Genomic DNA, 12,938 nt, shown 5'->3' on the forward strand with positions numbered 1-12,938 from the left:
GAAAGAAGAAGGGCACTAGGGAGAGGTGATAGGCAGCTGAAGGAGAAGAGATACAGGTAAGAGGGGAGTCAGAGTGGGGAATGGTAGAAGAGGAAAGGGAAAGGGGGGAATTATTGGAAGTTTGAGAAATTGATGTTCATGCCATCAGATTGGAGGCAGAATTGAGGGTAATTTCATCCTAGTGGTAGAGAAGGCTATGGACCGAGATGTTGGAATGGGAATGGGGATTGGACTTAAAATGGTTGGCCACTGAGAAATCCTGCCTGATGAGGATGGAGCGTAAGTGCTCCAATCTATGTCGGGTCATAGATGTTGGATCTAATGTAGAGGAGCCCATTTCAGGAACACCAGATACAGTAGATGACTTCAACAGATTTACGGGTGAAGTGTTGCTTCACCTGGGAGGACTGTTTGCCTACGTGGAAACAGGTTATCTTCCAAGCCAACACTTGCACCCAGTTATTTTTGCCTTTTCATTGACTACATGGAACCATCAGGCCTTCGCTGGTATCCAAAGCCAAGGGCATCTACATGAGCCCCAGCTATGCCTGCTTTTTCATTGGCTACATGGAAAAGCATTCCTTGGTAACGCCCCCCGATTCCTTCTGTGCTACATTGATGACTGCATTAGCACTGTTTCATGCACCCACGCCGAGCTCGACAATTTCACTAATTTTGCCTCCAACTTTCACCCTGCCCTTAAATTCACTTGGTCCATTTCTGGAATCTCTCTCTATTCTTTCTTGATCTGTCTCCATCTCTGAGGACAAACTGTCTAACAATATCTTTTATAAGCCTACCAACTCTCACTGCCATCTTGACAATACTTTCCCAATCTATCACCTGTAGGGAAAACTCCATTCCCTTTTCTCAATTACTTTGTCTCCACCGCATCTCTCCCCAGGATGAGGCTTTCCTTTCCAGAACATCCTCCTTGTTCGAAGAACTGTTTCCCTTTCTCCATAATTAATGGTGCCCTCACTCAAAACCCCTGCATTTTGCACTGCCTTAACAGAAATAGTGATCTTCTTCACCTTTCATACCATCCCATGGGTCTCCTCATCGAGCTCATTATTCCTCAAAACTTCTGCCATCTGCAACAGGATCCTACTACCAAACACATCTAGAACCCTCCCCCTCAACTATCCACTGCTTTCCACAGGGATCACTCTCTCCATGGTTCCCTCATCCATTCACCCTCCCCTCTAATTTCGCTCCCGGTATTTATCCCTGCAAATGAAAGAAGTGCTACACCTGCCCATTCACTTCCTCCCTCACCACCATTCAGGGTCCCAAACAGTCCTTACAGGTGAGATAACATTTCACCAGCAAATCTGCTGGGGTCATTTACTGTATTCGGTGCTCCCAGTGCAGCCTCCTCTACAATGGTGAGACCTGATACAGACCGGGGGACCACTTTGTTGAGAACTTTTGTAACATCTGAAACAGGCAGGATTTCCCAGTGGCCGACCATTTTAATTCAAATCCCCATCCCTATTCCAACGTATCAGTCCATGGCGATGAGGCCACTTTCAAGTTTGAGAGCAACACCTCATATTCTGTCTGGCATGAACATCAATTTCTCTAACTTCCGGCAATTTCTCCCCTCCCTCTTCCTCTATTCCTCATTTTGACTTACTTACACTGTTACCTATCACCTCCCCCTGGTGCACTCCTTTCCTTTCTCCCATAGTCCTCTCTCCCTCTCCTTTCCTATGAGAATCCTTATTCTCTAGCCCTTTTCCACCTGTCACCTCAGCTTTCCGCTTCATCCCCCTACCCCTCCCACCTGGCTTCACTCATCTCCCTCTAGCTTGTTCTCCTTCCCCTCCCCCCACCTTATTCTGGCTTCTTCGCCCTTCCCTCACAGTCCTGACGAAGGATCTCAGCCATAAACATCAACTGTTTATTCCTTTCCATAGATACTGCCTGACCTGCTACAGTCTTCCAGCACTTTGTATGAGTTACTCTCCATTTCCTTGAGTATGAGGTACTTCAGTCTTTGTGTAAAGTTGAGAATTCCACTGTTTTCCTAACTTGAGACTTGTAGATTTTGAGGAGCTTTCAAAAACTCAGCAGACATGCCATTGTCTTGTAGTCATTTCTGCTCTTACTGCCGAAGTGTTGCTGCATTTTTTTTAAATTACATTTGATGAAGACCCTGAGAATTGACAGCCCTTTTAAATGTTGAAGATGCATTCATTGCCTGGCATATATTAGTATGAGTGTTATCTGCCATGTACATGGCTTTGGTAGGATTTTATCCAGTTTTTGATCTGTGTTGCTATCAACTGTTCTCTTTAAAAAGGAGTTAAGAATGAATTTCAGCTTGACTTAACCCACTTACACAATCTTAACACAAGCAACCAAAAGGAAAGCTGTTGGTGTTTATAGAATACCTTTATCAAACTTTAATTATATAAGAAAATTATATACACATTTTAATGGCTTCCTGTCAGAAATAATCAGATTCTAAACTATACCTGAAAGAAAAACTAGAACAATTTATTTTGTAACTTTTCTAAAAATGTACATCCTTAACTGCATCTGGATCTTGTGATCTTAAAGCAACAGACGAATGTGTGTGTGTGTGTGTGTGTGTGTGTGTGTGTGTGTGTGTGTGTGTGTGTGTGTGTGTGTGTGTGTGTGTGTGTGTGTGTGTGTGTGTATATATATCTGAATAGTATAACTTACATGATACCTTACTCCTGTCCATATTAAAGTAAAAGGTTCTGAAAAAGTCACTATCTAGTCAGATTTCTAAATAAGAATTCACTTAGTGGGCTATAAAAAAAACATTCTATGTAGAAATAAAAAGTTAACCTTACATGTGAAAATATCTCTTTGAATTTCTGAAGCACAGCAGTTTGTTCGGTGGGTAAAATTTATTTTCAAATTCATTGGAATTTATCACAAGTGCAGTACACATCATATTAACAATACCATAAGGAGCACTTAGTGCTACAATGCCAGATTAATATTTAAGCAAGCATGACCAAGGCAATTTCCGTAGCTTGCATTTTTGATCACGTAAAAACTGCCCTTTGTAACCAAATGAATTAAACAATTCTAAAGTTTTTAAAATACATCCACAGCATACAGAAATCAAAAGAACATTTGTTAATTTTCCAAAAGGAACGTTACTTTGTGTGAATACAGCAAATTTGTACTATATCACAATTTCTAAATACTGGAAATTGCTCCAAAGTAAATGGAATGCACAATAAATAAAATTTGCATAGTTTAATTTAAACTATGTTTATACATATAATAAAAGTTTGTAAAGTTATATATAGGTAGTTAATTGACATACTTTCTTGATTTATAAAGTTCACTTGTGTAAATATATAAATCTAAATACTTGTACAGTTTTGTGCATTTTATTCAGTACATGCATTGTCAGGCCAGCTCTGTTCCTCAGCAGAACTGGGCTTCGCTAAGTCCTACAATGATTGGGTTTTGCACACTTGAACTTAGGCCACATCTGATGAAACGGTGGGAGGTGAAGATTCTTTTAGTACTCCAACCAAAGGAGGTACATAGAACAAGAAACCATCTTATGGAGGAACTGAGCAGGATGAGCTAAATGTGTGTGTGCATGGAGGGGCGTGGGAGGAGGAATCATTGACATTTCTCTTGTTCAAAACCTGAACAATTCCTTTCTCTCACAGATGCTGCTCAACTCGCTGAGCTCATCCAGCAAATTGTTTGTGTTAGTGGATAACTACTGGGTTAAGACAGTGAATAAATTTTTAAAAACTGTCAAATGTTTTCATCATAAGTACCTTCAATCTTGGATTTTAAAATTCTGTATAAACATCCTTTTCTGTTGTCAATAGAATTGTTAGCAATAAAACATTTTAATTGTTTACAATGAAAGGAAAACATTCATTATATGCTGAAATCTAAATATATTTAAATAAATACCCAAGTTAAAACTGCCTGCTCAGTAAAAATAGATCCAAATATATCATTTACAATATATCACTTAATATATCATTTATTAAGTGACTTAATCATGATAGCTGATTTTATTTTTTAGTTTATATACTGAGAAAGCCAAAGTTAGATTTGAAGTTTTATCATACCAGAAGATAATTATGTGTTGCATCTCATATGGAACACTCTCACCTAACATACTTCATGGAGTAACAAACAATCTGCATTATTTGGAGCCATTGTGATTCTGAACTTCTCACATAATTATGCATTCTTCAGCAAGATTTATCTTCCCAGAAAGCATCTTGACCTTTGATTGGTGACATAGCAAATGATATTGTTTAGAAAGATGATACAAATTAACATGTAGAGAATATCGGTATAGATATATCATAATTGCCATGACAATTGCAGGTTAATCTGCTGAACACTGTTACAACCAAAGCAGGGGAACAATCACAGCAACACCAATGAATTTGTACGTTTTCTCTCTAAAATGCTGAGAATATCTGACCCGAGATAAAAAGAGCTCTTTGCTTGGCAATGGATGGTCATCGACTGAGTGAAGAGTAGATTTCTTTGATAAAGAAAGCTGTCCACCATCACATGTTGGCCAACCCCCAGCAGCGAGGGCATCAGAAGGCAGTTAATGGTAGGAAGTCAGTTGATAAAACATCTCAATTTCCAGTGTGGACTGCCAATCCTAGAACCAAATCCAACTTGACACTAGGTATTACATCACTGAAGTATTAATAACTGTCTTTGAAAACATCTAATATTTTACTTAACACAATGAATGGAAGTCCCTTGTAATAAGAGAAATTAAGTCCCGAGTGAAGCAATTGAATCCAATAATGAAGCTTACAAATAGTTCTGGAGACTGATTTATCTGCATACTTACTAATGGCAGGACATTCTGCTGAACTGCTGATGACTCATTGCCTGGTGCGTTTTGACTGTACGTACCTTTAAGCATTGCTCTTTTGGAATGGATGAAGCTCATAGTTAGGGGTGTGCTGAAGTTACTTCTAGATTTTTAACTATTTAATTGGATATGGAAGTCAGTGGGGGGAAGTGCCCTTAATTGCCTTGGTGGTGACTTTGACTGTGTTCCTTCTGGCGAATATGCATTTACAGTGTTGTAAGTTAGAGCATTACAAGATTTAACGCCTGTGGTGATAATGGGATAACAATATATTTCCAAGTCAGTCAATCTCCCTTTTCTTTAAAAGGTAAACTATTTCTCAAATAATTTTGATGTGATGGAATATCTTGATAGTCGCATCTTGATGTTGGGGGTGATAATGAATATGGAAAGGAATTATTTGGCATTCCATTTAAGGATGTTGGAGTTATTGAAGATCGAGTCGAATCATCACACAACTAATGGCATATTGAAAAGAATGGGTTTGAAAAGCAACCCAATTGTCTTGTAATATTTGCCTTTGGAAATATTTTCACAAGTTGAATAAAATCCCACTTGAGTTTATATCCGGAAATAACTGGAAAGGCTATTTTTGTACTTATTTCAGCTAAAGCAAGAAAAATGCTTGCATATTACAGCTGATCAGGTGGCATTTATAGAATGGGACCATTTATGGAAAAACTGAGTTGTGTCTCCATAGGATTATATTTCAAATCTTGACTTTCTTTTCAGTTTTACCAATATTGTCTGAGGTAACATTTCAGGCACATCGAGGCTTTTTGTTTCAGCATCTATAATATTTTGCTTATTCAGCACCCAGATAATTTTGTAGTAAATCCAAATTGAAATGGCATTCTCAGTGTCTGTGTTTGTTGGATAGCTGAATATGTCGACTGAAAGACAACAATGGTGCTTTTTTATATATAAACAAAATAGTGATGGTGCACAGAAATTGAAAGGAAACTTTACTTCAGTTATGAAATCACAAGTTCCTCTCTGTATCTTGGTATAAACTTAAAAGGTGACCTAAATTTGTTTGTATAACATATCCTGCAATGAATTCAAGATGAATTTGAAGTGAGTGAGCTGCAAACTTGTGATGAAACTATTTTGGTGAGTTCATTACATCAGAGACCTTTAAAATATTAGATTTCCTCTGATATGCATTGCCTTGAATTTCCATTGGCATTCTCACAATCTTCGTCCATAAAGTCTGTTGAGAAATACTGGACATTTGAAAGAACTCTGCAGAAATTCCCCTCCTACTATTTTTTCTATAATGGATTACATTAAATAGCAATATCATCTGAAACTACAGATATATGCCACATATCACAGTGAAAAGATATCAATCTCTGTTTGGAAATGAAAAAAAGTGTTTGATATTTCACAGTGTGTTTTCTTTCTATTATCTTGGTGATTACCTAACCTTCAATATATAATGACATTTACTAATGAAACTACAAATTCTAATATAACCATTTCTGGATTATAGTAATAAAGGTTGTGTGGTGGTGCCATGGATTTTCAGTACTGCAGAGTAGAATCACAGTTCAAATTTTAGAATGAATTCAGTTGAAAGTAAGTTTAGTTCTAAATAGTATTTAACCTAAGCAGTTTCTCTCCCCCACCCCTGAATATGTGACTACAGAATCTTCCTTCTGCCTCTAGATATTCTGGGCTGAATTGATAAATATTGTACTGAAGCAATTTAAATCACTGAGTATTATTGAGCTGGTGCATTTCCAGAGTAATATGGCATCAAACCAGGCCCTGGTAAATGGGATTTGTACAGATAAGTAGTTGATGGCCGACCGTGCCAAAGCCAATCATCAAGAATTTATTTATTCTAATCCCATTTACCGGCATTGTGTCTCCAGCCTACCATGACTTAGTGATTCAAGTGCACATCCAGATGCTTCTTAAATGTTTGAGGGTGTCTGTCTTTTCAGGCAAGTGTGTTCCAGGATGTTGCCATCCCCATCTGGGTGAAAATAAAATCTTCTTCAGATTCCTTGAGAACCTCTTACTCCTCACTTTAAACCTTTGCCCTCTAGTCTTGGACAAATATGCAATGAGGAATAGTTTCTTACTATCTACCCAGTCTACACCCCTCATGATTGTGTAGACTTCCATCAACCTCTTCAGTCTCCTCTGCTCTAACAAGTGCAAGCACATTTAATCCAGTATTTCCTCATTATTATATCTGTGTTGACTATTCTTCATCAGTCCTTGTCCATCCAAGTGTAGGTTAAACCTGCCCCTCGGACTTTCCCTCTAATTTCCATACCAAACTCATTAGATTAATTGGCTTTTAATTATCTGGTTTATCTTTGTTGCAGTTTTTGAATGAAGGTACCACAGGTTCCGTCTCCCAGTCATCTGGGACCTGACCTATGATCAATGAAGATTTAAATAACTTTGTCTAGGCACAGCATGCTTCTCCCATTGTTTCCGGAAATATATATCATCAGTTGCAGGAAAGTTATCCGCCTTTAAGCCTACAAAGACATCTGTTACCTCCTCCTTTAAAATCCTGATGTACTTGGGAGTTTCACTCCAACTACACTGCCTTTATCCTTAAATAAATACTTTTCTGCTGGCTCAATGCATCAATTGTCGTTTTGATATCTAGTGAGCTCCACTCTTTTCTTGGTTATCCTTTTGCTCTTAATATACTTGCAAAACATCTTGGGGTTTTCCTAAATGATATCTGACCGGTATTTCATGGATTAAATTCCATCTATCATTGCCAAACTTGAGCCAGTTAATATTGTTCTGTACCCTAAGACAACACTCCTCACTACAACAACAATTTTGAGGCATTAGTAAACTTGCTAAATCAAAAAGACTATATACATATTTAAATCCATATATAAAACAGCAAGGGTGCAGTATCGATCCCTGTGGTATAGCATTGGTCACTGGCGAGTTAACAAGTGTTGCATCTTTTCAGTCAGGTTTGATCTAATCAGAATGACTTTTTACTGTATCACTTCCTTCCTGTGTCTGCCAATAGCTCAGTGATAATAAGCTTCCAACCATATCAGTAGGTTGTCTATGCAGACATCACACCAGAGTCTTTGACACAAAATCTAGGCTAACATTTCAGTGCAGTGTGTTGCTTTCTGAAATATTATCCTCTTCAGATGCTAAACTCTGAGCCTTCAGATTGATAGCAAAGAATTTCTGCCACTATAGGAGGAGATGCCCACTTCCGTCTTCACTGATACTTATTCCTCCTTCAGGATAGGTAATAAGTCGGTGACTACTTCACTTTCATTTTAAGCTTTTCTGCATGACTTGTTTGCAAAATTTTCAATATTACATCAGCAACGGTTTCTTTTACCAGAAAGGTCTTCTATAACTTAATTGTTGGGAGAATCAGAGAGAGGTTTAGAAAAATAAAATTCATGCAACTAGTAGGGAGTGTAGGTGGAAGAAAAACCCTTCCGGGTTTACATAGTACCTTGAGAGCATTTGAACTGTAATCAGCGGGACTATGGACCAGGGAGGCAAGTGGTTAAATTAGATTCCTCAAACTTCCCATGGTTGCCCCCTCCCCTTCACAATTCCTATTCTCATTTCCCTCTCACTCCTCATCTCCTTACCTGCCCATCACCTCCCTCTGGTGCTCCTCCCCCTTCCCTTTCTTCCTTGGTCTTCTACCCTCTCCTGTCAAGACCTCACCCCCTCTCCAGCCCTTTATATCTTTCAGCAATCAACTTCCCAGCTCTTTACTTCAACCCTCCCCCCTCCCAGTTTCATCTGTCAGCTACCACCTTGAAATTCTTCCTCCCCTCTCTCCACTTTCTTGCTCTAACTTCTCATCTCTTTTTTTTTCCAGTCCTGATGAAGGGTCTTGGCCCAAAACGTTGACTGCTTCCTCCTTTCCATGGGCGCTGCTCTGATGTTGCATAATGTCAATGTCATAAAAATTAGCATGCTCAGTGAGATGATTTCTGAAAAAAAAAGTCAAATTTTAAAGGCATGACAAACATAATTAGTCACAAAACTGAAGAGATTGGTATATGGGATTTTAGTGCCTCAATCAGTCGCTCTTTGTACCTGTGAAAAATAATGATCGACTGAGTAATGTGGTAAAGATCATGTGGAAGGACCCACAACGAAGTTTTAAGGTACTGTGATCCTACTTTCATTATTTCTGTCACTTAAATATTGACTGACAGACAAACTGAAAGTGGCACCACAGTAAGCAGATGACATTTCTCACGAATAGTTTTTGGGGCAAATATGGTCAGAAATATTTAAGCCAAACCAGAGAAAGACATCTGTAAAGACACACTCTGGATTTTAACCTGCCCATATCTAGGTCTTTCTCATTTCCTCCTCCTGAGATTATTAATACAGTTTTTTTTGTTAAGCCTGTACATGCAATGCAAATTAATACTTTGAGCAGAGTGAAGTTAGCAGCAAAAGTCTTCGCGGAACCTGTGAGGCAGTTAACAGATCAACGGGTCAAATTGCAGTCAATGCATACTAAATGAACTGCTCAGCTTTCTTTAACGTTTAGATAACACAGGAGTTGTCGTGAGAAGCAAGAGTCTCAGGTTCTGACTTAAAGCAACAAGAAAGAGAGTACTCCTCGGTATGAAAGCACAACTTTCTTAAAGCTGTGCAGTTGATGTGTGCCATACTTATGAAAGAGAACTACATTCCTCAAACTAAGAGATTGCAGTGGTGAATAAAGCAGCAAGGCACCTATTATTTCGTCCACACCACTTTGTATGTGAGCACTAAATTATCTGTGATTTAATTGGTGGCAATTTAGAGAACTGTGAAATAAAAGCAGCAAACTTAACTAGAAAATACCTGAAAATTGACACATCAACAAGTGTTAACCACCGTCTGCCCCACCTTTTACTTTTGTGTCCCAGCAGAAACAAACACACCGTAGATAATTTGATCCTCTTCACCTCCTCCCACCCTCCACTTTCCTACACAAAAAAATCAGCACATAAACTGCATTTTTCTTCATTAAGTGTCTGAACATCACCTTCTGACCAGTGCTGTTGAAGAACAAAACTCTAAAAGAAAGACCAACGGATCAAACCGTACAGATTGTTATGTGGCAATGCATTGCGATTGTGACAATTCAGGCCATTATCAACTGCACCTTGCAGTGTTCTGTTTCCTTTTTAAAGCTGTCATTAGTGACAGGATGGGGCGAGAGGTGTGTGTGCTGGACTACACCCCAACCACCAGCACTTGGCGTCTACAATTATAATTCAAGCTTGTAAGTGGTCACACCCAAAGATGCTTGGTTATTTAAGTACGAAAATATCAGTTTAGGATTCTAACTGCATTATCAGATATATTAAGATCCTTCAACCACACTACCAGAGTCCTCGCACCATCTCTCTTCCTCAGCTTCAGCACGGCATATCCCTTGTGACTGCAATCTAAAGTACTACATTATAAATTAGGTCTGGGTTTCAAAATGGTACCGCTGTCACGTCTTCATTAGCAAGTGGAACGGCTAACAGAGCTGCTACCTTATAACTCCAGTGACCTGGATACTGTCACGCCTCCCAGTGCAATCCTGCGCTCTTGTGTTGAATTTTCATATTCCACTTGCCGGATATGCAGGTTTGTTGATTAATTGGCCACTGTAAGTTGCTCCTGATGTCTGGAATCTGGAAAGCATTGAAAGAATATGGGTAGAATAAAATCCAATTAATGAAAAAACATATTTGATGGTTTATATTGACTCACGGGCCAAAGGGCCTATTTCCTGTGCTCTATGACTTCTTGGATGCTATTCCAAATAAGTAATTGACAGCCCTTCAAATTTACCAGTATTGACCCCATGCTACCTCATTGGGTGAGCACTCCATATCTTCAAATGTATTCTCACAACATCATGCAGACAGCTATTTTAATTTCTGTTTTTGTATGTGTTTATTTTATGCATGATGGAAACATTTGTGGTTTGACTGTGAGCTGTTTCAAAGCTTTATTTTCTTCATGCTATTGTATATGGTGTATGGGCTGGGGTTTTTGCCTGATGCTGATGTACCCTCCATGGAGATATCCAATAACATACAGAGGATTCTGGTTAATTGGGACTAGTAGATTTTGGCCTAGTTAAGCAACTGCCCCAATTAGCCGAAGTTTCATGGAAATAGCTAAAAAGGTATAAAAAAATAGACAAACTACCGTCTAAGTAACAATTTATTTATTAAAAATGAAATACAGAACAAATTAGAACACTACTAATACTACTACAGTACTATAAAGCTATATTAGTTCCTAAAAATTATCAATGGAGGAACTCATCCAGTGTATCTGTACACTGCCGTGTTCTTTTAATTGACTGTAAATGAACAAAATCAATGCAGACACATAGTTCAGATAATGGACTGCCTTCATAAAATGCCTTCTATGATTGTACCCTCCAAATCTTTATTTTTATTGTAACACCCAGAATGATTGTCAATAACTTCAAATTTTTAGTAGTTCCTAACGTGAAGTAGTGAAAACTTTTCATTTTCACTCCCAGCCATTTCTGGTATCTCCAAACCTGAATGCTCGAAACCACAGTGAGCAAAATGGTTCTGAATTGTCTTCCTGGTTATTTCACAGCAATTATTAGTGACAAAAATCACTACTTTTGAACACAAATGCAGGCAGCTATTTACATAACTGTTTTCTCTAAGCACATAGTGCCTACCAGCCACACAAGTTCATGCAACTGACAATAGTTAGAAATGGTTTGACAACAATTTCCCATCTCAATTAAGTGGCACAGTGTCCCAAAACAAAAGGATGAGAATCACAGCTATTTTCTCAATTAGCTTTTATTCTTTAAGAGTTGTCCTAAATAAGTGGCTGCCTCGATTAACCGATGGCCCTCTGGCACTCCTCCACCATTTTCATTCTTCCATGGTCTTCTGTCCCCTCCTATTAGATTCCCCGTTCTCCAACCCTGTATCTCTTTCACCAACTTCCCAGCTCTTTACTTCACCCCTCCCCCTATCAGTTCCTCCTAATCCCTGTGTTTCTCCCTCCCCTTCCCCCCAGCTTTTAAATCTACTCATCGTTTTTTATCCCCCCGGTCCTGTTGACGGGTCTTGGCCCAAAGCGTCAACTGTACTTCTTTCCACAGATGCTGCCTGGCCTGCTGAGTTCCTCCAGCATTTTGTGTGTGCTGACAGGAATCAACCTGATGAATCTATATGACACTCCCTCCACTACAAGTATATTATCTTTTTGCAGGGAGCCCACATTGAGACACAATTGTGTAGGTGTGTTCTAGCGAGGGTCTATATAAATTTAGCAAGGTATTGTTATTTTGTACTCAGATTACTTTGCAACAAAAGCCAATGTTACATTTGCTTTCCATGCATTATTTACACATTATCTTGGTAATTCTTGACCAAGGACACTTTGAATAATAACGCTTTTCCATCTCTCACTATTTAAAACAATAATATACTTATCTATCAACATATATTATTTTTCTATGTCACTTTCCACGTACATCTTTGCTTACTCAGCTAGCTTGTTCATATTCCCCTCAATCTTCCTCAAAACCAAAATAGTAACCCAGCTTTGTATCTTTAGGAAAACTGAATATATTACACCTGATCCCCTCATCCAAATCATTCATATACATAAGGGGTTCCCAACCTGGGTTCCACGGACCCCTTGCTTAACGATATTGGACCACAACACAAAAAGGTTGGGCACCCCTGATATCGATAAATGACTGGGACCCCAGCACTGATTCCCATAGCACATGGTTAATAACGGCTTCCCAGTCTGATAATGTCCAATTTATTTTGTATGTTAACTAATCCTCCTTCCATTACCCCCATCCCTTGTGTCCTAATTTTGACAGCAACTTTTGTATAGACCACTGATAAACCATAATTCCTCCTATATACGGTCAGTAATAATCCCAATAAAACAACATTTGGGACTGTGCCCAATCCAGAAATTATTTTAACGTGCCTTCTTAGCTATCTCTTAATAATAAAGCTTTTTTTTACAACTACCTGTCTAATTTGCCTGCATTTTCTTAGGATGAAAAACTGTTGTAAGAAATATG

The 12,938-nt window shown here is 38.7% G+C and overlaps 1 protein-coding gene and 1 long non-coding RNA gene across 2 annotated transcripts in view; one reads left to right on the forward strand and one right to left on the reverse strand.

The window, feature by feature from the left end:
* LOC140734745 (proline-rich protein 5-like) overlaps positions 1–12,938 on the forward strand; it is a 122,558-nt gene that overhangs the window by 12,600 nt on the left and 97,020 nt on the right. The window lies entirely within an intron of this gene.
* Positions 1–12,938, reverse strand: part of LOC140734749 (uncharacterized) — a 32,262-nt gene that overhangs the window by 1,740 nt on the left and 17,584 nt on the right. Inside the window, exon 2 of the long non-coding RNA XR_012100603.1 lies at positions 10,381–10,521. This is a non-coding gene — a long non-coding RNA (uncharacterized lncRNA). The remainder of the gene's footprint in view (positions 1–10,380; positions 10,522–12,938) is intronic.

This window comes from Hemitrygon akajei, chromosome 10, assembly GCF_048418815.1.
Source record: "Hemitrygon akajei chromosome 10, sHemAka1.3, whole genome shotgun sequence".
NCBI lineage: Eukaryota > Metazoa > Chordata > Chondrichthyes > Myliobatiformes > Dasyatidae > Hemitrygon > Hemitrygon akajei.